Here is a 25,849-nt window from a genome sequence, read left to right as displayed (position 1 = left end):
CGAAACGATTACTGCATCACGCTATCTGGACATTCTTCGTGAATTTGTGGCGGTATAAACTGCCTTAGATGACACTGAGAACACCTCGTGGTTTATGCAAGATGGTGCCCGGCCACATCGCACGGCCGACGTCTTTAATTTCCTGAATGAATATTTCGATGATCGTGTGATTGCTTTGGGCTATCCGAAACATACAGGAGGCGGCGTGGATTGGCCTCCCTATTCGCCAGACATGAACCCCTGTGACTTCTTTCTGTGGGGACACTTGAAAGACCAGGTGTACCGCCAGAATCCAGAAACAATTGAACAGCTGAAGCAGTACATCTCATCTGCATGTGAAGCCATTCCGCCAGACACGTTGTCAAAGGTTTCGGGTAATTTCATTCAGAGACTACGCCATATTATTGCTACGCATGGTGGATATGTGGAAAATATCGTACTATAGAGTTTCCCAGACCGCAGCGCCATCTGTTGTTGAAAATTGTAACTACTGTAATTTCGAAAGTTTGTCTGCCTGAAAATGTACTGTTGTCCCAAGCATATTGCAACAAACGATGTATTTCTATCGCTGCTCGTTTAGTTTTTATTGCCGTTTCAAATATACCGGTCATTTTTGAAACACCCTGTAAGTTCCTTCATATTGCCCTAAAAGGAATAATCCAGTGGATTTAAATCAGGGCCGAGTGCTGACCATCTACGTGGACCACGTGTTATCCATCGTCCTGGAAATCGTCTATTTAAACATCTTCGTACTCTCTGACCAGTGTGGGGTGCAGCATCACCGTGGAGGAACCACATGTTATGACGTACGGCTAGCAGAATATTTTGTAATGAAGTTGGTAGCAATATTTCCCCTAGAAAGGTTCGGAAATTGTTACCAGACAATCGCGCAGGTAAAACGTAAGGACTAATACTGTAATTATCGATTATACCCGCCCATACATTTACGGAAAAACGGCGCTGAAAATGTGTTGCTACTACGTGGTGCGGATTTTGGACACTCCACGTGTGCATCTTATGCAAATTGGTTATACCGTCGCGAGTGAAACACGCTTCATCTGTGGCGAGTGTTTTGTTTATAAAATCATGCTGCGCACTTTGTAACAAAAACCACTTCGAGAGTTCTCGTCGCGGAGAGAAATATGCTCTTCCAATGCTTGTAAACGTTGAATGTGGTATGGCTGCATACACTCCTCTTTCAAAGTGCGATGAAAGACAGTGTGCGATTTACCCACTTGGCGGGTGATGCTTCTAGTACTATAAGCACGATCTTCGTGGATGCGGTCCATCCTCAGGTTCCAAAGTACGTTCTTCGCGTTGTGGGCCTCTTGCCTTCCGAGCGGGGTAGAAAGAGCCAGTATATTTCAATCTATGCAATTTAAATACACTGCTGGCCATTAAAATTGCTACACCAAGAAGAAATGCAGATGATAAACGGCTATTCATTGGACAAATATTTTATACTAGTACTGACATGTGATTACATTTTCACGCAGTTTGGGTGCATAGATCCTGAGAAATCAGTAACAAGAACAACCACCTCTGGCCGCAATAACGGCCTTGATACGCCTGGGCATTGAGTCAAACAGAGCTTGGATGGCGTGTACAGGTACAGCTGCTCATGCAGCTTCAAGACGATACCACAGTTTATCAAGAGCAGTGACTGGCGTATTGTGACGAGACAGTTGCTCGGCCACGATTGACCGGACGTTTTCAATTGGTGAGAGATCTTGAGAATGTGCTGGCCAGGGCAGCAGTCGAACATTTTCTGTATCCAGAAAGGCCCGTACAGGAGTTGCGACATGCGGTCGTGCATTATCCTGCTGAATTGTAGGGTTTCGCAGGGATAGAATGAAGGGTAGAGCCACGGGTCGCAACACATCCGAAATGTAACGTCCACTGTTAAAATTGCCGTCAATGCGAACAAGAGGTGACCGAGACGTGTAACCAATGGCACCCCATACCATCACGCCAGGTGCTGCGCTAGTATGGCAATGACGAATCCACGCTTCCAATGTGCGTTCACTGCGATGTCGCCAAACACGGATGCGACCAACATGATGCTGTAAACAGAACCTGGATTCATCCGAAAAAATGACGTTTTGCCATTCGTGCACCCAGGTTCGTCGTTGAGTAAGACATCGCAGGCGCTCCTGTCTGTGAAGCAGCGTCAAGGGTAACCGGAGCCATGGTGTCCGAGCTGATAGTCTATGCTGCTGAAAACGTCGTCGAACTGTTCGTGCAGATGGTTGTTGTCTTGCAAACGTCCGCATATGTTGACTCATGGATCGAGACGTGGCTGCACGATCCGTTACAGCCATGCGGATAAGACGCCTGTCATCTCGACTGCTAGTGACACGAGGCCGTTGGGATCCAGCACGTCGTTCCGTATTACTCTCCTGAACCCACCGATTCCATATTCCGCCAAGGGTCATTGGATCTCGACCAACGCGAGCAGCAACGTCGCGATACGATCAACCGCAATCGCGATAGGCTACAATCCGACTTTTTTTCAAAATCGGAAACGTGATGGTACTCATTTCTCCTCCTTAAACGAGGCATCACAACAACGTTTCACCAGACAACGCCGGTCAACTGCTGTTTGTGTATGAGAAATCGGTTGGAAACTTTCCTCGTGTCAGTACGTTGTAAGTGTCGCCACTGGCGTCAAACTTGTGTGAATGCTCTGAAAAGCTAATCATATGCATATCACAGCATCTTCTTCCTGTCGGTTAAATTTCGCGTCTGTAGCACGTCATCTTCGTGGTGTAGTAATTTTAATGGCCAGTAGTGTATGTACTCGTAAGCTGTAGTCTGTCATGATTTACTTAATAATAAAACGAAACCACATCAGAACAGACATAAGTTTCGCATACAGAATTAGAGGTAAAGATAACTACCGTGTATTTTGTTACAAATTATTCGCAAAATAATCGAGTAAAAGTAGAGAATTCTGATGAAACAAACCTTTGGTGAACACCAACAAATGTCGATCGTTCGGGAAGTCTTCTTTGTGGGAAGCGCTCTTGATAAACTCCTACAGCTGCCTCACAACTCCTTTTGCCTTGCTATAAATTAAATGAATATCGCATAGTTCAGTGATACTAAACCTCCCTTCCATCCTAACATAAAACATAGTTCCAATAACGTCTGCACAGGTAACCCGACAACTGCCGACGATCGGCGTGTTACAGTGACGCAACCACGACGGCCGTTGTGGTCTACGTGTTTGCCTCTCACGCTCGATATGCCAGTACGCGCAGCAGTAGTGTCTACTTTTCCAAAATATTGTCACGAGATGAACTGTTTTCTTTTTTTTTCTTTTTCTGGGACAACCGTACGAAATGAACAAACACCTTACTAGACGTTTTGAATCAGTTACTTGTGTTCTACTAACAGTATTTTTTTTTGCACCTTATACTATATATACCTTTGGTGAACACCGACGAATGTCGATCGTTCAGGAAGTCTTTTTTGTGTGATATATATATATATATATATATATATATATATATATATATATATATGAGGGTTGGGACTTTAATAGTGGCAACTATTTATTTACAGCTCGTACAAAATAGATACGTGTTTCAAAGTTTTACTGACCTTCAACGCAGTCACCAGCATTGTGTATAACCCATTGCCAGCGATGTGGAGGTCGTAGGATACTCTTAGCAGTGCCAATTGTGTTGACAGTTCGAGCGGTGCTGTCTATTGCCCGACGAATTTGTAGCAGTTCAAAAATGGCTCTGAGCGCTATGCGACTTGACTTCTGAGGTCATCAGTCGCCTAGAACTTAGAACTAATTAAACCTAACTAACCTAAGGACATCACACACATCCATGCCCGAGGCAGGATTCGAACCTGCGACCGTAGAGGTCGCTCGGCTCCAGACTGTAGCGCCTAGAACCGCACGGCCACTACGGCCGGCATTTGTAGCAGTACTGAGGCGACTGCCGTGAAGTGTTTCCTTCAATTTAGAAATCGAGTTGAACATGACATTATTTTCATGAAGTATTCACTAGAATGTCATAAAAAGAAACAAAAACTGTCTACATATCGAGACTTCAAACGCATGAATTTGCCTGGACTCGAAACTGAGGCACAAGAAATACACTCCTGGAAATGGAAAAAAGAACACATTGACACCGGTGTGTCAGACCCACCATACTTGCTCCGGACACTGCGAGAGGGCTGTGCAAGCAATGATCACACGCACGGCACAGCGGACACACCAGGAACCGCGGTGTTGGCCGTCGAATGGCGCTAGCTGCGCAGCATTTGTGCACCGCCGCCGTCAGTGTCAGCCAGTTTGCCGTGGCATACGGAGCTCCATCGCAGTCTTTAACACTGGTAGCATGCCGCGACAGCGTGGACGTGAACCGTATGTGCAGTTGACGGACTTTGAGCGAGGGCGTATAGTGGACATGCGGGAGGCCGGGTGGACGTACCGCCGAATTGCTCAACACGTGGGGCGTGAGGTCTCCACAGTACACCGATGTTGTCGCCAGTGGTCGGCGGAAGGTGCACGTGCCCGTCGACCTGGGACCGGACCGCAGCGACGCACGGATGCACGCCAAGACCGTAGGATCCTACGCAGTGCCGTAGGGGACCGCACCGCCACTTCCCAGCAAATTAGGGACACTGTTGCTCCTGGGGTATCGGCGAGGACCATTCGCAACCGTCTGCATGAAGCTGGGCTACGGTCCCGCACACCGTTAGGCCGTCTTCCGCTCACGCCCCAACATCGTGCAGCCCGCCTCCAGTGGTGTCGCGACAGGCGTGAATGGAGGGACGAATGGAGACGTGTCGTCTTCAGCGATGAGAGTCGCTTCTGCCTTGGTGCCAATGATGGTCGTATGCGTGTTTGGCGCTGTGCAGGTGAGCGCCACAATCAGGACTGCATACGACCGAGGCACACAGGGCCAACACCCGGCATCATGGTGTGGGGAGCGATCTCCTACACTGGCCGTACACCACTGGTGATCGTCGAGGGGACACTGAATAGTGCACGGTACATCCAAACCGTCATCGAACCCATCGTTCTACCATTCCTAGACCGGCAAGGGAACTTGCTGTTCCAACAGGACAATGCACGTCCGCATGTATCCCGTGCCACCCAACGTGCTCTAGAAGGTGTAAGTCAACTACCCTGGCCAGCAAGATCTCCGGATCTGTCCCCCATTGAGCATGTTTGGGACTGGATGAAGCGTCGTCTCACGCGGTCTGCACGTCCAGCACGAACGCTGGTCCAACTGAGGCGCCAGGTGGAAATGGCATGGCAAGCCGTTCCACAGGACTACATCCAGCATCTCTACGATCGTCTCCATGGGAGAATAGCAGCCTGCATTGCTGCGAAAGGTGGATATACACTGTACTAGTGCCGACACTGTGCATGCTCTGTTGCCTGTGTCTATGTGCCTGTGGTTCTGTCAGTGTGATCATGTGATGTATCTGACCCCAGGAATGTGTCAATAAAGTTTCCCCTTCCTGGGACAATGAATTCACGGTGTTCTTATTTCAATTTCCAGGAGTGTAGTTTGGGGGATGACCTCTACTGCCCTCATGGACATAAATGAGAAACTTCGGGATTTCACTAACAAAATTACTCAAGTATATGACAAATATGCTCCAATAAAGACCAGAAGAGTTAAAACGAAACCTGCACCTTGGCTGACTGACGAACTAAAACAGCTGATGAATCTCAGAGACGCTGCACATCGAGCATACAAGATACACCCTACACCTTAAAATCATACTCTATACAAGCAGAAAAGAAACAGTCAGGCAAGCGGTGAGAAATGCTAAGCTCAAGCATGCCCGTGCATTAACTGACAATAGACGTAGACCAGCTATCCTGTGGAAAAATCTCCGTACTCTCGGTTTAGGCAAAATAAAAGTTGCAGAAAATCCCATGGTCCCAGCTGAATAACTAAACTGATTCTTCACATTACCTACAACCACAACTGAACCGCAAAAATAAAAACAGAGAATCATTGATTACGTCATGGGGATGAACGATTGTAGCAAAGAAAAATTCTATCGACAACACATCACTTGCAATACTGTCAAGAAAGCCATCGTGCGGATTAAATCAACATCTGCTGGACATGGTGGCATCACTATCCAGATGGTAAAACTTATTATTGATCCACAAGTGTTTTCCCTGAGGCCTGGAAACTGGGGCAAATTAAGCCACTGCCTAAAAAGGACATTGCCACTGTACCCTCTGACTACCGCCCCATCTGCATTCTTCCTGCACTATCTAAAACCTTAGAATACATAGTCCACGACAAGCTCACCAACTACCTAACTACTAACAACCTACTAGACGAATACCAATCAGGTTTCCGTAAACATCGAAGCACAACATCCGCGTTGATAAAGGTAACAGATGACCTGAATCTTGCCATGGATAGACAAGAAGCGATTATCATTTGTTTCTTAGATTTCAGCAAAGCATTTGATACTGTCGACTTCGACATCTTACTTGACAAACTTAGCGGTCTAAATTTCTCGCCAAGTGCAGTGCAATGGTTTCGCTCATCTACATCTACATCGATACTCTACAAATCACATTTAAGTGCCTCGCAGAGGGTTCATCGAACCACCTTCACAATTCTCTAGTATTCCAATCTCGTATAGCGCGCGGAAAGAATGAACACCTGTATATTTCCGTACGAGCTCTGATTTCCCTTATTTTTTCTTGGTGATCGTTCCTCCTTATGTAAGTCTGTGTCAACAAAATGTTTTCGCATTCGGAGGAGAAAGTTGGTGATTGGAATTTCGTGAGAAGATTCCGTTGCAACGAAAAACGCCTTTCTTTTAATGATGTCCATCCCAAATCCTGTATCATTTCTGTGACACTCTCTCCCATATTTCGCGATAATACAAAACGTGATGCCTTTCTTTGAACTTTTTCGATATACTCTGTCAGTCGTATCTGGTAAGGATCCCACACCGCGCAGCACTATTCTAAAAGACGGACAAGCGCAGTGCAGGCAGTCTCCTTAGTAGGTCTGTTACATTTTCTAAGTGTACTGCCAATAAAACGCAGTCTTTGGTCTGACGTCTCGTCAGTAACGCGTCATGTCCGGGAATATAAAATCACAATGGCGGCAGGTAGTGTCAGGCGTTCTCCAAGGCTCAGTATTAGGTCCTATACTCTTCTCTCTGTATGTCAATGATGTCATCGGTGCTGACCTACTGCAAATATCACATGTATACTGATGACCTTCAGTTGTATCTAAGTGCAGAACCAATCAATCTTAAGAAAGCTACTAAAAATTTCAGTGATGACCACGATGAACTATTAAAATGGGCACAGAACATAGGACTAAAACTCAACCCATCTAAAACCCAAGTGGTACCTGTTGGTCACTCTAAGCTCATTAGCCCAAAACATAAGGAATCCGTACTATCTCTAATCCTAAATGGAACAAATATCAACTTCTCTCCCTCAACAAAGAGTTTGGGAGTAATAATACACTCCTGGAAATGGAAAAAAAGAACACATTGACACCGGTGTGTCAGACCCACCATACTTGCTCCGGACACTGCGAGAGGGCTGTACAAGCAATGATCACACGCACGACACAGCGGGCACACCAGGAACCGCGGTGTTGGCCGTCGAATGGCGCTAGCTGCGCAGCATTTGTGCACCGCCGCCGTCAGTGTCAGCCAGTTTGCCGTGGCATACGGAGCTCCATCGCAGTCTTTAACACTGGTAGCATGCCGCGACAGCGTGGACGTGAACCGTATGTGCAGTTGACGGACTTTGAGCGAGGGCGTATAGTGGGCATGCGGGAGGCCGGGTGGACGTACCGCCGAATTGCTCAACATGTGGGGCGTGAGGTCTCCACAGTACATCGATGTTGTCGCCAGTGGTCGGCGGAAGGTGCACGTGCCCGTCGACCTGGGACCGGACCGCAGCGACGCACGGATGCACGCCAAGACCGTAGGATCCTACGCAGTGCCGTAGGGGACCGCACCGCCACTTCCCAGCAAATTAGGGACACTGTTGCTCCTGGGGTATCGGCGAGGACCATTCGCAACCGTCTCCATGAAGCTGGGCTACGGTCCCGCACACCGTTAGGCCGTCTTCCGCTCACACCCCAACATCGTGCAGCCCGCCTCCAGTGGTGTCGCGACAGGCGTGAATGGAGGGACGAATGGAGACGTGTCGTCTTCAGCGATGAGAGTCGCTTCTGCCTTGGTGCCAATGATGGTCGTATGCGTGTTTGGCGCCGTGCAGGTGAGCGCCACAATCAGGACTGCATACGACCGAGGCACACAGGGCCAACACCCGGCATCATGGTGTGGGGAGCGATCTCCTACACTGGCCGTACACCACTGGTGATCGTCGAGGGGACACTGAATAGTGCACGGTACATCCAAACCGTCATCGAACCCATTGTTCTACCATTGCTTGACCGGCAGGGGAACTTGCTGTTCCAACAGGACAATGCACGTCCGCATGTATCCCGTGCCACCCAACGTGCTCTAGAAGGTGTAAGTCAACTACCCTGGCCAGCAAGATCTCCGGATCTGTCCCCCATTGAGCATGTTTGGGACTAGATGAAGCGTCGTCTCACGCGGTCTGCACGTCCAGCACGAACGCTGGTCCAACTGAGGCGCCAGGTGGAAATGGTATGGCAAGCCGTTCCACAGGACTACATCCAGCATCTCTACGATCGTCTCCATGGGAGAATAGCAGCCTGCATTGCTGCGAAAGGTGGATATACACTGTACTAGTGCCGACATTGTGCATGCTCTGTTGCCTGTGTCTATGTGCCTGTGGTTCTGTCAGTGTGATCATGTGATGTATCTGACCCCAGGAATGTGTCAATAAAGTTTCCCCTTCCTGGGACAATGAATTCACGGTGTTCTTATTTCAATTTCCAGGAGTGTAGATGAAAATCTAAATTGGACAGAGCACGTAATTGCAGTGTGCAAAAAAGCATCAGCAGCCCTTCATGCCCTACAAAAATATAAAAAACTCTTCCCTTTCGATCTGAAAAAGAAATTAGTACAAACGCTTATACTCCCAATCATTGACGACAGCGATATTATCCTACAAGGTCTCTCTCAGGAAAATTCGCGAAGCCTGGAACTGGTCATGAATGTCTGCGTCCGGTATCTCTGTGACATTCGACCTTTTGATCACATTTCACCAGCATATGCACAACTGTTCTGGCTGCGTGCAGACAAACGCAGGGATTTCCATACACTCTGTCTCATCTACTGTCTTATAAATGTACACTGTCCCTCATATCTCTCCTCGTCCTTAACGCTCATGTCTGAACAATATGACAGAAACACTCGTTGCCATCATAATAAAATCCTCTCTGTTCCACTACGTAACATGTCTGGCTTCAAAAAACAGTTAATGACGTATCTACTTAAGCAACAGTAACGCACTTCACCCCATTTCTTCCTTCTTTCCCACTAGATCTTCCTCAGTTTCGTTTTTTCTTAACTGATGCGGCCTCTTTAAATCTCCCTTCCCCAAAACTCGCTATACCAGTAAACATGTACTTTATACACCAATATATTAATGTACATCTGCACAAATCTTCATTACTATTGCCAATTTTTCTCATCTATACCATTACTATTTCATTTTTTCTTTACTTTTACTGTTGTTAGTATTATTATTTTTATGTATAGCAGCTGTTGTAAAAATACTGCCAGTATTTACTTTATTAGGTCTTAGTCATTACTCTTTATTCATATTGTCACTAGATTAATCTATTTTTCTTATTTCAAACTACTGTCACGATGTAACTATGATGTGCAAAATGCTGCATGTGTGGAACACTGGTCCGATGTAAGAGAGAGCCTGATGGCTCTAATCTGATCAGGTTAAATAAATAAATAAATAAATAGAAAACCCACGAGGGCTCAAGTCAGGGCAGCGCAGTAGGGTTCGCAGCTCGTGGTCGTGCGGTAGCGTTCTCGCTTCCCGCGCCCGGGTTCCCGGGTTCGATCCCCGGCGTGGTCAGGAATTTTCTCTGCCTCGTGATAACTGGGTGTTGTGTGATGTCCTTAGGTTAGTTAGGTTTAAGTAGTTCTAAGTTCTAGGGGACTGATGACCACAGATGTTAAGTCCCATAGTGCTCAGAGCCATTTTTAGTGCAGTAGGTAGTATAGCACTTAGTAGCCCAATCAGTCAAAGAAATCAGTAAATGTACGTGCTTGAGCATTGTCCTGCAAAATGATAGTCAGGTCCTACAGAAAGTGTCATCAGTTCTGTCCTTAAGCTGGTCGTAGGTAGTATTCCAAAAACTGTTATTTGAGACCACAATACACACTTTTTTTCCTGCGCGTGCAAGAGCACCAAGGTAATATGTGCGATATCACCAACAAAAGCAGTAAATTGAGAATTTGTGTAGTTATGCTTTCTCACAGTATCTATAATACAGTTGACAATACTTTCTGGAGCTTCGTTTCGACAACTTTGTAAGGGAAAAACATTGGTTTGAATAGCACTGTTTTCGTAATCAGACTGTAGTGCCTAGAACCGCTTGGCCACACGGGCCGACAGTCCAATTACACTACACTGAAATTCGTCAGATCATAAACTGCAACTTTATAACCAAAAAGCTGGAAATTCTCTAAAAAACAAATGTTCCGGATGGAAATTATAAAAAGCCAGACACGTTCGGAAAAAAAAGCCGGACGGTTAGTAGTCATATGCAGAATATATACATCGGCGGTGCTGAGCCCCACGCACATGAACCAGTCATTACGTGTGGTTGTCTTTGAAGTATTTCATTCGCTCCGTGGACGCGAGCAATAAGGTGATCCACTGACATTACAGGTGTGCCATATACCATGGCCGTGGAACTGGTCCTATTCTATCAATCCATTGATTGGGATATGCGACGCTGAGATGAATCCACACATTGACATCAAAGTGTGCTGGAGCTCTGTCGTGTTGCAGCCACATGTCCATCCAAACATTTAGTGGCATTACATCCAATAGGGTAGACAAAACATCTCTAATAAATGAGAGGTAGATCTGCCCTGTTGGTCTGTTTGGTAGTAGATATGGATCAATGATACGGTCACCAATTATCCACGCCCAGATGTTACTACCGAGCCTACGTTGATGATTTTGAATCATCGACGCACACCGATTTTCGTAGTCCAAACATGCATGTTGTGGAAGTTTAATATGCCGTCCCTAGTAAAAGTACATTGGTCCGCGAATAGCACCAAGCTAGGGAATAGTGGCTGGAGTATGCATTACTGTAAATACCACTGCACATGATGATCGGATGGCATTGTTGGCCAGGAGGCCCCTGTCGGGGGAGTTCGGCCGCCGTATTGCAAGTCATTTTTAGTTGACGCCACTTCGGCGACTTGCGAGTCAATGATGATGAAACTGAGGATGGACACACAAGGTCCAGTCCCCTGCTGGGAATCGAACCCGGGCCCCGTGCGTAGTAGGCGGTAGCGCTACCACTACGCTACGGAGGCGGACACCAATGAACAAACTGTATCCGACGTGGAAAGCCATCCTCCCATAACGCCTGCACTTTCTGCTGATGATATGGTTGGAGCGGGTGCTCATTGGCAACACGCCAAACCCGTTACGTTTCAGCACCTACCAGAGGAAAAACAGTAGACGGGAATAGTATTCGCAGGTACCAAGCGCCAAGTGCTCTTACTTTACTGTACAATGTACACACCTCAGGCGGAAAGTGTGTGCCTTTCATTTAAGGAACAGGAAAGCTAATCGTGAGCTACATATTGCATGGTCAGGCATCCAACTCCAGCATCATCACGCACCTAAATACTTGGGAGTCACTCTCGATAGAACTCTGACATTCAAAACTCACTGCAAGAACACCAAAATGAAAACCTCCGCTCGAAACAACCTAATTCGCAAACTAGCGGGGACACAGTGGGGATCACATCCACAAACTATTCGCTGTTTTGCAATGGCACTGTGTTTTTCTACTGCTGAATATGCTTCTCCTGTCTGGTACAGGTCATCTCATGCCAGACAAGTAGACATTGCTCTCAACGAAACCTGCAGGTTGATCACAGGTTGCTTAAGACCTACCCCAACTGATAAGCTCTACTGCCTCCTGGCTGGAATAGCGCCACCATGGATACGCAGAACAGTGGCTGCCAACAAGGAGAGACTGACAGTGGAACAGGACAGTTCCCATCCACTGCACGGACATAATCCACCACAGCAACGGCTGAGATCGTGAAAGAGCTTCCTGAGTACATCCGAGAAGCTCACCATTTCACCAGAGAAGGCAAGGCTGGAGTTATGGAAGAAGTCGACGCCTCACCTGCAGACGCCAGAAGCTGAAGAACTACTACCTGGACACAAAGAGAGCTGGCTCGTGTGGAAATCTTTAAACAGATTACGATCAAAAGTTGGACGATCCAGAGACAACCTGAAGAGATGGGGCTTCATAACAGAAGATACGTCCTGTGATTGTGGACAAGAACAACTGTAATCTGTTGCGCCTAATGTAATTTCTGCAGCCGTGTACTGGTACACGTCGCATTGCTGTCAACAACGTGACTACACTGACAGACCACTCAAGGTCCACAGTAGGATGCGCACGAGTGCTGTGTGGAGAAATGTGGCGCATGCGCAGGAATCTCATTAGGCTCAGGTCGTCCATCTGCAGTACACAGACGGCTAAAGGATTGCGTATCTTCCGTATTCAGACACCAAACAGTCACAACCGTTCGTTCTCAGGCTTCAACGCTCTCCAGCGCCAATACTTACGAAACATCTAATATCTGTGGGCATTATAAATCCAGAGGCACCTCATTCCTTCTAAAGCCCCAGGCCCTACCAAAATTCATGTAGCAGAACCCGGATTACTCCTAGAAATAGATGATGATAGCAAGCTAGATGTCCGTGACCATAAGCACACTGTGCAGGAAGAAGTCAAGCGTAAAGCAGTTGTAACCCTCTACTTTTCTACATTTATCGGTTAATGCTCCAAACAGGTAGATTTGTCACTTTTCTCCAAGAGTGAGACGCAAAACTACATCAGGCTCATAAAAAAATCCCACCTACTTTCCGCCCAACTGTCGAAACATGACAGCGCAAAGTATTTTTGCTGCAGATGCCTCAACTCTTTAACAAAGAGCAAGTGTCTAGAAAGGCATCTGATTGATTGCTCTAGCCATAAACCAATACCTGCTCAAATGTCTACCGAGGATGAAAAAATTTTAGACCTAAGAACGCCCATCAACAGGAGTGCTGTCCCTTCATAATATAGGACTGAGTTTGTTACCAACTCACGGGAGAATTATGCCTTGTATGAGCATGCAGCATGTCATATTTGTGGACTGCCATTGGACAGAAAAGCAGAAACTCCACATATAGACTACTGTCATCTAACAGGAAAGTTCTGCGGTGGAGCCCACAATGCCTGCAACTTGAAATTCCAACTGCCACGATACGTACCTATCTTCTTCCACAATCTGACAGAGTTCGATGCTCACTTTCTTTTTAGGCACTTGAGTGATTTCAGTTTGAAGGACGATAAGGTCAGAGTCATTCCTGACACTGATGAAAAGTATACTGCATTTTCCAAGAGGATCACGCCAATACTAATGCTCTCCTTCCTGTCTTTGCTATGTTTCATGCATGTTCCTCTTCAGAAACTTTCTGAGATGATACATCAGGATTATATGCATATCACCTGCACTGCATGTTCCGATGATGCAAAGTTTCAGCTTGTGATGAAGAATGGGGTCTTTCCTTACAAATACCGGGATTCGGAGGATACTCCACAAAACTACATTGCCCAACATAATTGCATTCTCCATTCTTTAATTTGATGCAAAGAACCTCTACGGGCAAGCCATGCAGCAATCTCTCCCAATTGGAGAGTTCCGATGGATGTCCAGATGGGAAATGGATGCTGAGGATTCTGGTGGTGGACATTTCCTGGAGGCCAACATGGAATATCCCACCCATTTGCATGATGCACACAGTGACTTGCCGCCTAGTCCCACGCAAAGGTTACGTCCCAAACTGATGACAAAGCTGGGAAACAAGGAGAGATATATTCTACACTACAGAAACCTCAAGTACTGTCTCGGGTGTGTGACGAAACTTTCAAGAATCACCCGCGGCATATGCTTCAACCTGTCATGCTAGTTGAAGGCGTACATTGATTTAAACACCGAAATGATGGCATCCATGACGTATGTTTTCGATTTTTTTTTAATTAATGAAAAATTCACGGGAAAACAATGCAAAGTGCTTGGGAATGCCATAAAATTCATGTAGTTTACTGTTGGGATGGACGTTATGGTGCAAGAGATTTCATCACCGGGCCAAATTTCAAGTGGGTTACCATCATCAGTCAAGGACTAGTCGCTGTGGAGATGGCTAAGATTCAGCGCAGTTCATGAAACGTATCTACAGGGTATCAATAATTAAAGTTCCAGTTTCAAAACGCTGTAGAAAGAGAACCAATGCTCAGAATGCCGTCAAATTGGAATAGCTTATTACTGATGCAGGGGGAACCGTCACGGAACAAAAAAATTCACGAAAATTTTACTAATAGAGGACGTTATAATCATTTTTACGTAAATGGTGTCGGCTACAAATGACAGATGAATCAAATACGATGGCTGTCGTTTGAGTTGCACATTGCACCATCCGTACTGTTCAGTGTGCATGACTGCACAAGTTCAGCGGTCAACAATAGTGACACTGTTCGTTAGATAAGCCCACCCACCACGGCAAGGTCGTACCACATCGGATGGAAAAAATCGGTGACCAGAGGCCAAAAACCGCTTAAAAAGCAGAATGACCTCAGCTTTTGATTGTCCTTGGGTCACAAATTGCATGAAAAGCAAAATGCTATCGGTTTTTTACTGTCCTGGGGCCAGAAACCGCATAAAAGCAAAATGGCACCGGTTTCTAATTGCCGTGAAACTGGCGCAATGTATATTCAGTATGCTGTCCACCGTTTTCTGCTACTAGTTGAAGTCGAGAACGAGCACGTTCCACAACAGATCGGAGTGCCTCGGAGGTCACTTTCAGAATGTGTTGTGCAATGCATGCCTTGAGTTCAGCTACTTTCATAGTTGGAGCATTAAACACATCTTTCAGATAACCCAACAGCAGAAGTAGCACGCATTAAGATCAGGTAATCTGGACGGCCAGACTGCAAGGAAATGACAGCTGATAATTCTAGCATTTCGGAAATGCCTCTGCCGCAGCCACTTCACTGGCTGTGCAATTTCTGGAGGAGCGCCACCTTGCATAAAAATGATCCTACCCACACAACCACGGGTTGGAATGACGTTGGTGGGGAAAAGACTCATATCATTTACCACTGAAGGTACAGGTAACACGACGTGCATGACCGAGCGAGGTGGCGCAGTGGCTAGCACGCTGGATTCGCATTCGGGAAGACGACGGTTCAAACTCGCGTCCGGCCATCCTCAGTTAGGCTTTCCGTGATTTCTCTACATCGCTTCAGGCAAATGTCGGGATGGATCCTTTGAAATGGCACAGCCGACTTCCTTCCTCATCCTTCTCTGATCCCATGGGACCGACGACCTCGCTGTTTGGTCCCTTCCCCCAAATCAACCAACCAGCCAAACAATCACCTGCAGGACTCATCTGCTTGAGAAAATATGGCCCTACAATAACGATGCCCTCAACCCGTACCACACCTTTGCGGAGTGACGATGATGATTATGATATTGCAATGATGACAACATAAACACCCAGTCCCCAGGCAGAGACAATCCCCAAAACCGGGCGGGAATCGAACCCGGGGCCCCATGATCCAGAGGCAGCAACGCTAGCCTCTAGACCGCGAGCTGCGGTCTTTGCAGAGTGAAGTGGGACCCGTTGATGAGCGTGCGGATTTTCCGTTGCCCATATTCTGAAATTCTGCGTAGTAACATGTCCTTGGAAATGGAAATGGGCTTCGTCTGTCAACAGAATGTTCTATGGTCGTTAACTGTCGACTTCCGTGAGAGCAATAAATTCGAGAGTGAGCGTTTGTCTTGCGGCAGGACTGCAAGAAGCAACTCCTCAACATGGTTGATTTGATATGGATAGCATTTTTGAAGAATTTTATGCACCGTGCTCGCAGACATGTCCGCGTTCAGGCAATTCCTCATGCTCTGCATGTTTGCACACCACCTCTCGACTCCACCTCCAATGCTGTGGTCACATCTTCGACAGGCGTCGGATCAACTCCAAAAAATGGTTCAAATGGCTCTGAGCACTATGGGACTCAACTGCTGAGGTCATTAGTCCCCTAGAACTTAGAACTAGTTAAACCTAACTAACCTAAGGACATCACACACATCCATGCCCGAGGCAGGATTCGAACCTGCGACCGTAGCGGTCTCGCGGTTCCAGACTGCAGCGCCAGAACCGCGCGGCCACTTAGGCCGGCGATCAACTCCTTTACTCCCTCTACCACAATGCACCTCAAAAGAACCTGCCTTTTCGAAATTTTTAATCATTTTCTCCAGACGATTAGCAGACATTGGACCAATGCCTTTTTTCATTCCGCTGAGTGTCCGAAACTTCTGCATACCTACTGGCACACAGCCACCTGTCTTTTAAAAGAGCTTTGTCTGCAGTGTGCGATCTTTCATCGAGACAGTCACGTCGGGCGTCTCGGACGCAGACTGAGGAACAAACGTGTACTGCGCATATGTTGGTGGGCATATTCTAATGCTTAAGCGCCATCTATTGGTCAAATTTTCGTTAATTTTTTTGTATGTTCCATGATGTTTCCACCTGCGTCAATCATATTGACGTTATTCTGAGCAGTGGTTCTCTTTCTACAGTGTTTTGAAACTGGAACTTTAATTATGGACACTTAGTATATTAGTATGTGTCTTCTGGGCCTCTCCAGACTGCACATGTAGTGCTGCCACTAAGAGTTTATGAAGCCAAACTTCGCCGCTCCCAAACTACTTTATATGGATCCATCTACTAGATGTGTCGTCGAAAATCCTTATGTAATAATACCTAAAAACAAGATGGCTATTGGCCTGATGAAAGACGAGACGAGTATGTCACAGATTGTGGAGGTTGTGGGGCTCAGGTCAAAAATGTGCACTTACCACAAAGATGCAGGTCTCACTCAAAGACAGGCTAACAGGGTACATCATGTGGCCTGAAAGACTTTCACGATAGAGGATTACAAGATGTGTTTGTTCGAGAGCGTTGGTACCGCTCTGCATATGGTGCACCAAGTAGTCTTTCCAGCGCAAGGCCTTAAGGGCACGTACAGTGCTGCTGCTGAAAGTCAGGCTGCCATGTCATGACAACGAATGGTTCATTGTGTGTATGAGTATACATGAATGACTGCACACTAACTGTGTGCAAATTATGTGCACACTCGTGTATGTACGTGTAACAAGTGTATATGAGTGATTTTTCTTCACCTGCTGCTGCTAGTCTCCGTTTCTCATATATTGTATATATAAAGATGATTAAAATATAAAATACTCTATACAGAATGAAAAAACAATGAGGCAAAGATTAAATGGGAAATGTTGTATTTAAATCAGTAATAACCAAACTTGGCTTGAGCTGGCTGTACCCCTAGAGTGTGGGCAGGCATGGAGGGGGAGAGAATGGGGGATGACCTTGAATATACCTTGCCCAAGTGCCTCAGCTGATAGATGATATCCCTTGTCAAGGTCAAGTGTAACCTGGCACTCGAAGGCCTTGTCAGGTGAGGGAGGGGAATGGAGCTGTAACATAATACCCCCTCTCAAAGTGTAACTTGATGCCAGAAATCTTTATCTTATCTCTCAAGGTCATTTGTACTTGTATGCCTAAGGTTATTTGTGTGTTGCATGCCCAATGTAAAATATAACCTGACACTGGAAGTTCTTACCTTATCAGTTCCTTATCTTATCAGTGACCTTGAGATAAGATCGTTATCTGTACTGTATGACTACTATCTTATTACGAGAAGTGTCCCTTTAAACCGTGTTATCATCCCTTTAAAACCCAATATCTTGAGATAAATACCCCTTTAAATCGAGAATTGTCATTGCACAACTACGAATGTGTATCTCTGTAATCGGTAAAAATAGGAGACACATTACATGCAATGTTTTATTCGAATTAGTGAATACCACCAACTCCTAAAATATTGGCAGGTTCTCCTGAAACACACTGTACACATTGGAAGTCAGTGTTCAGAGTATGCCAGAGGGTACTTCATACCAATATTAGCGATGTGCTTACCTATTTTGCTCACGTATTGAGCGAATGAAAAATGACTGTCTATATGCCTCTGCATGGACCCTAATCTCTACTGTCTTCTTCTCACGATCCCTTGTCGAGATATAGGATGGTGGTAGCAGAAATGTTGTACAGGTTTCCTGGAATAAACAGTTCGTTAAATTCGCGCAATACAGTTTCGCGAGAACAACGTCGCCTTTCTCTCAAATATTCCCTTGGCAACCGAGTCATCCATCGATGCTTGACAGATCAGCTCCAAAAATAAACAGCTAACTTAAATTAGACTGTGGAGGCTTGTGGCCGCGGACGCCAGTGAAATTTCGCGTGACGCCACGGCATCTTTGCAGACGAAGGAGTATTTCATGGTGTGGCTTAAAAACAGTGGAGTATGGTGTATAGAAAAGTAGCGACTGTGGCGTAGCTCTGAAGCCAATAGCGGATGCAAACAGAGCTACTGTGAACAGTAGACCTACCTGGGAAAACTTCACTGACGCACTGCCGACGCATCAACGGGGTGAGTCGTCTTTCCATACATTCACCGTAATTAACCGAGGCGCGCCAGCCACCTGAAACATAAGAAACATTATCCGTCGTAGTCATACAAAATAATCGCTGTTCAATAGGTGGAAGACTTCCTGAGCTAAGGGTGAGCTTTGCAACAGCGCCTTGTATAATACTAGGTGGCTAGTGTTGAGATTGCCAACCGTCCTGTTCTTGTCCTTTTCTGAAATGCCAGTTACCCGCGAACGGTCTACCTGACGGGAGGCACTAGTCACACGACATTTACATTTTGCCAAATATTTGATGCTGACTGCTGAGATATTCTGTAATTTGTATCCTGTCACCCTTGCTGAGCAAATGCACACATCAAAAAAAAGTTTTGCATCACCTCCGTTCTGAGAGTTCCGGAACTTGTATAGAAAATTGAAATAGAGATCAACATAAACGTCAGTTTCGCCATTTTTATTGTCATGAAAACCACACATTGCATGTTGCACCACCATACAGCGAGACTTCAGAGGCGGCGATGGTCCAGATTGTTGTACGCACCGGTACCTCTGATACCCAGTAGCACGTCCTATTGCATTGATGCATGCCTGTATTCGTCGTGGCATACTATCCACAAGTTCATCAAGGCACTGTTGGGCCAGTTTGTCCCACTCCTAAACGGCGATTCGGTGTAGATCCCTCAGAGTGGTTGGTCGGTCACGTCGTCCATAAACAGCCCTTTTCAATCTATCCTAGGCATGTTCGATAGGTTTCATGTCTGGAGAACATGCTGACCGCTCCAGTCGAGCGATGTCGCTATCCTGAAGGAAGACTTGCACAAGATGTGCACGATGGGGGCGCGAATTGTCGTCCATGGAGACGAATGCCTCGCCAATATGCTGCCGATATGGTTGCACTATCAGTCGGAGGATGGCATTCACGTATCGTACAGCCGTTACAGCGCCTTCCATGATCACCAGCGCGTACGTCGACCCCACTTAATGCCACCCCAAAACAGCAGAGGGAAACTCCACCTTGCTGCAGTCGCTGGACAGTGTGTCTAAGGCCTTCAGCCTTCAAAAACGTCTTCGACGATTGTCTGGTTGAAGGTATATGCGACACTCATCGACGAAGAGAACCTGATGTCAATCCAGAGCGGTCCATTCGTCATGTTGTTGGGCCCATCTGTACCGCGCTGCATGGTGTCGTGGTTGCATAGAAGAGCCAGGCCATGGACGTCGGGAGTGAAGTTGCGCATCGTGCAGCCTATTGTGCACAGTTTGAGTCGTAAGACAACGTCCCGTGGCTGTACGAAAAGCATTATTCAACATGGTGACGTTACTGTCAGGGTTCCTTAGAGCCACAATCCGTAGGTCGGTCACCCACTAGAGTAGTAGCCCTTGGGCGGCCTGAGCGAGGCATGTCATCAACGGTTCCTCATGTCCGAACAACATCGCTTTGATTCATTCCGAGACGCCTGGGCATGTTGAGAGCTTTTCCTGGCACAAAGTAATAATGCGGACGCAATCGAACCCCGGTATTGACCGTCTAGGCATGGGTGAACTACAGATAACACGAGCCGTGTACCCCCTTCCTGGTGGAGTGACTGGAACTAATCGGCCGTCGGACCCCTTCCGTCTAATAGGCGCTGCTCGTGCTTGGTTGTTTACATCTTTGGGCGGGTTTAGTGACATCTCTCAACAGTCAAAGAGACTGTGTCTATGATACAGCATCCACAGTCAACGTCCATCTTCAGGAGTTCTGGGAACCGGGGCGATGCAAAACTTTTTTTGATGTGTGTGTATCTTCCTACCTTTCTTAACGTTTCTTGTGGGACCCGTCGTCATAGATGCTGTCATAGCCTAATGATCACTGATACCTTGCTCTACCTTAATTGATTCGATAAGTGCAGGCCTGTTTGTTGCCAGGAGGTCTAAGACGTTACCCTCACGAGTTGTTTCTCTATCTGCTCAAGATAATTTTCGGACAAGAGATCCAGAACAATGCCAGACGAATCCGTATGTGGCACCAGTTTTGATGGCATAACACTCCCAATCTATACCTGGCAATTTGATAATGCGTTAACGCCACCGGAGATTTTTCCCCATCAAGTCGGCAGCCATATGGACGGAAAATATGCTAAGAGTTCGAAGTTCTGTCTACGCGTATTTGTTGTAACAATGTAAAAGGATGAAAGACATAATTTGTATTGAAAAAGTTTTCAGCTGATCTTGTGATCTAGAAAGATCAAGACTTGTGTTGTGGACTTGTTATTGTGTTACACGACTCTGTACGTATTGTGCGGAAATGAAAACTTGGGTGAAGTTGTTGAAGTTAATTGGAAGGTATTAGTCTGCTGAATTTTTGTGAAGATCTCGTAAATAGGCTTTTGCGGAGAATTGGTACTGAAAAAAGTATCTCCACTTTTTACAAAAGTTCATAATTAAATAACGGCACCATCAGTCCTGGTCGTCGGGCGGTATGGCGGGCGATATTAAGTTGGCATCCTGCCGCTGTCCGGGGCATCTCCAGACACGTCTTCAGCCTGGAACCTCGTTGGCTGGAGTATAATTGTTTCAATGATGAACCCAGCTTCGAATCTACTTTTTCCTTCTCATAATTAATAAATTTAATGACTTTAAAAGCAAGGCGTCGCTGCTGCCTCAGTCATTTCTGACGCTTGCACTGCAAGGTAACATCTGTTGCTGGGCCCACTGCTCGTTTTGCCGAGCAAAGATCATAAACCACATGAAGTGACGCATCCCATTTGTCAACAGTAGAGCTGGTCAGCGGATTCTGTTAACTTGAGACTAAGTTCAAGTTACCGACTATACCGTGTTCAATATTACTTCAGAACTGACAGCTGCGAAGGGAGTCGTGTGGTATACACACCATTGTCTTTCTCGCGTGGTTCATTATGTTTTATATATAGACGGTGTTTCAGAGTCTTTGCATCAGAAGTCTAGGGGTACTAGATCGTGTCATGGGGAACAACATTTGTTAGACACAAAATGCATAAAAATGGTTCAAATGGCTATGAGGGCTATGGGACTTAACTTCTGAGGTCATCAGTCCCCTAGAACTTAGAACTACTTAAACCTAACTAACCTAAGGACATCACACACATCCATGCCCGAGGCAGGATTCGAACCTGCGACCGTAGCAGTCGCGCGGTTCCGGACTGACCGCCTGAACCGCTAGACCAGCGCGGCCGGCACAAAATGCTTACTGACGCTTCCCGACGACACGAGGCGTCCATTTGTATTGGTCATGCCTCTGAGAGGCAGTAGGGCATAGGCACTCTGCTGTGTAAGTATGACTTTTGCGTTACCTATAATACAGTTATCTGCTTCATATTAATGGGGATAGGCCCAGTAAAACTGTAGTACTGATTCGCTTCTAAATATCTTTCTACGCTTAGTGACACTCATTGTTAAGGTTTTGTTGTTGAAAATTATTCTGTCATTTTACTGGGGTAGGCAGTATGCAGCACACCTGGTTAGCAGACCCTGGTAGTTCGTTGAAACCTTGTTGTCCCAGGGCCGGCGAATACTAAAGGATGCCTGGCATCGCTGGGAAGCATGTGAACATTTTTCTCTAACAGAAGTTGTTCCGCATGACGTGTTCTGTCACACCTAGACCTTTGATTTAAAGAGTTTCGAACACCCTTTATATCACATGACCCACTTTTTATTTGAAAATTACGAGGTTGTATTCAAAATGGCCACCATGTTGGTAACATAATCACATACGTTTTACCCCTTTACTATCTCATACCAAACGATTTTAAATTACTTGCATGCATTTAAAATGGCCACCATGTTGGTGACATAACCACATAGGTTTTACCCCTTTGTTATCTCATACTAAACTATTTTACCTGTTTTTTTAAGTGTATATCCAACCCTAAGGACCTCCCTACAGTTTTTCTCCCGTAGTACTCAGGTGGCCAGTTTGTTTACAAAAGAGAACTCACTGCCCAGAATCGTCAAATTGGTATGCGGAACACTGCTCGGTCATGAAGGTGTTTTGTAAACCGTCCCTCCTACCTCCGGCGCACCTAGTGAGCAAGTCTGGGACACCATCGAGGTAAATGTGTTCGCCTTGAACGCAACCCTATAAATCTGTATAAGTTACAGGTTGCAGCTGAATGGTCATGGAGCAGGATGGATCACCAAAACTCTGGTTGTCTCGCGAGAGAGAGTGCTACACGCTACGAACTAGCTGTCTCAAATCCAACTGCGTATGATAGTATACTCGGTGGAGTAACCAAGCTAACTGCGAACCAGGGTAAAAATCGAATTTGCGAACCCCCCTCCACTGCTGATATTTCACCATTTTTGTTTAGCCCCTATCGCTGCTTAGCCCGTTTCTTCTTTCATCGATATCAATCTGACTTTACAATAAAGTTGAAGGTAGACGCCGGCCGAAGTGGCCGTGCGGTTAAAGGCGCTGCAGTCTGGAACCGCAAGACCGCTACGGTCGCAGGTTCGAATCCTGCCTCGGGCATGGATGTTTGTGATGTCCTTAGGTTAGTTAGGTTTAACTAGTTCTAAGTTCTAGGGGACTAATGACCTCAGCAGTTGAGTCCCATAGTGCTCAGAGCCATTTGAACCATTTTTTTGAAGGTAGACATTTTAAAACGTTCCTTCTGGCCCTTGCCTCGGAGGACTGTAGCGTCCGGCGAAGACACACTCGAGGTCGCTGCCGCAGCCAGTATCGACACAGTCGTCTCTATTCGCGGATCACGAGATAAATGACGCGACGTACTGCTGTGCAGACTTTCTCGGAACCGTTTATTGGCGGACCCGGACTACTTCCCTGAACTGCTACACACGTACCATCCATTTCAATAAGGGTCGCCAGCTATGCTTTGACACGCAAAACAGGGTTAAAATTTTCACTACTCCGACACCACAACGCCCTGTAGCAATCCAACTGCTTTCAGAAGACTCAAAGATCTGACCACTGGATAAGAAAATGAGCACCGCAAATAGGGACTACGCCGTTTCGAACCGCTGTTTAGCATCTCCTCCACAAACAAAACAGAATAACATCTTAAAGTTAAAAATGGACACACGTAAAAACACCACAAGTTTCCATTGGACCAAATGGAATTTACTGTTTTCTATAAGACCTCCTCGAGTTCATATTGTTCTTATCAAACGCTACCGCCAGCTAACTGATGTCTCCAAGTTATAAGAGGAGACCTCTGTCCACTTAGCGAGTGCTAAGTGCAACTCGAACCCCTTCTCACACATTCTGGCCCATTACCTCCAGTCTGCAGAATGGCCTATTACCTCCAGTCTGCAGAATAGTCCTCGTCCCTCAAAAACTGGAAAACCGGTTACGGCGATCACAATAGGAACCAGAACTAGCCAATGGTGCGGACAGGAAATATGCTATTATCTGAATAATTCAGAGCGTGGAATATATACAGTTCAACTGATATTCTTGCAACAGTAACGCGATCTCTTTTCATTGTTTCAATGCTGATCATGCAAAACGGTAAAAAAGGACGTAAAATATATTCTTTAAACTCTCGTTGCGTTGGCTCACCTGTCATAACGAGAGTAGCTCCAACTAGTAGTAGAAAATAAGACACAAGCAGGGAGAGGTAGGTCATAGGGAACAGTACAGTAAAAACTCGTTACGATTTCTTTTATACGTCACAGCCCACTTCCGATTTTAGTGCATTCCAATTACATCAATTCTCCTGCTTCTTCTACTACTACTACCACCACCACCACCACCACCACCACCACCACAACTTCTTCTTGTCCTTTTCCGCTCTACTCCGCCATCACACTCCCCCTTTCCTTTTGCTCGTCTTCTTTTTGTCCGTCGCAAAACCGCGCTCCACAGAAACGGCGTCTGGTTTAGGCGCCCCGGCTGCAACACGCTATTTACGTCAATATGTGTCCGCCCCCGGCAGCTCAGTGGTCAGCGCGACAGAATGTCAATCCTAAGGGCTCGGGTTCGATTCCCGGCTAGGTCGGAGATTTTCTCCGCTTAGGGACTGGGTGTTGTGTTGTCCTAATCATCATCATTTCATCCCCATGGACGCGCAAGTCGCCGAAGTGGCGTCAAATCTAAAGACTTGCACCCGGCGAACGGTCTACCCGACGGGAGGCCCTAGCCACACGGTATTTACATTTACATCAGTTTGCATACTATGACGCACTATTACTCAGCTCCTCATTCATCTAATTTCATCAGCGTTTGCTCTTCGCATAACTGTTTGTGTTGGAAACAAACAAATCATATCTTCACATATATTGCCTATTTCCACTTACTAATGTAGTAAGGTATAATTTCCGGGGTAAACACCACGCAGAAGGAAAGCGTTGAGTGCATGAAAGCGAGAAGAGAGAATACTCTTTGGCGTCCATCTACTGTAGTCTTGCAGACTCGTCTTCAAGGGGTGAGGCATTTTAACCGCTCCTTCCCAATATATACACTTGTCGACGAAATTCTTCATAAACAATATACCACAAGTTGAGGAGAACAGTGATGTCCCCAATTACAACACTAGAAGCTGTCAATGGATCAGATAGGAGTTTAACATGCACCAGTAATATAAAATTCCTGTCAAGTAGCAGAGCAAATTTTATATCTAGCCTACAATTGTTTCTTCTACACAGCTCACTTTATTCCATACACGAATTTTGAATGAAACTAGTAGCATGTGTAACTAAAACAAAAAGAAAGATATGTGTGTTACAAGCTACATGAATATAAGGACCCATCAAAAAGTTTCCGTTTGAAAGCGTTGCTGCAGCGTATATGCAATGTAGCGCGACTCCGATGCGGGTATATAAGCACTGGCAACTGGCAAGGGGTTAATGTGACATTCGTTTCTTTCCGACGTGCGTGGGGTAATAGCGGAAACGTGAACTATGGCGACGTTATTACTAAATGCATCCTGACAGGACCGAAGTTCTGTTACTTTTTTCTTGGCTACCGAAGGACAAACGCCATTTAACTCCGCCGGACAATGGAGAATGCGTATGGGGCAGAATATCTGCTGAAAACCACCACTGTGAAATAGTGCTCCAAGTTCCACGCTGGACATGACCTGACAAGACGCCGGTCGATCTGGAGGCCAGCCTCATCCAAGTGGGAGAC

At 46.2% G+C, this 25,849-nt stretch overlaps 1 long non-coding RNA gene across 1 annotated transcript in view; it reads right to left on the bottom strand.

Moving 5' to 3' along the window:
- The window catches only part of LOC126185160 (uncharacterized), a 426,511-nt gene that overhangs the window by 75,261 nt on the left and 325,401 nt on the right, over positions 1-25,849 (bottom strand). The window contains exon 3 of the long non-coding RNA XR_007536968.1: positions 18,706-18,798. This is a non-coding gene — a long non-coding RNA (uncharacterized LOC126185160). The remainder of the gene's footprint in view (positions 1-18,705; positions 18,799-25,849) is intronic.

The sequence above is a fragment of the Schistocerca cancellata genome, chromosome 4 (genome assembly GCF_023864275.1).
Source record: "Schistocerca cancellata isolate TAMUIC-IGC-003103 chromosome 4, iqSchCanc2.1, whole genome shotgun sequence".
In the NCBI taxonomy this organism is placed as follows: Eukaryota; Metazoa; Arthropoda; class Insecta; order Orthoptera; family Acrididae; genus Schistocerca; species Schistocerca cancellata.
The sequence above is the reverse complement of the archived record's forward strand: the minus strand, read 5'-3'. Positions and strand labels throughout refer to the sequence as shown.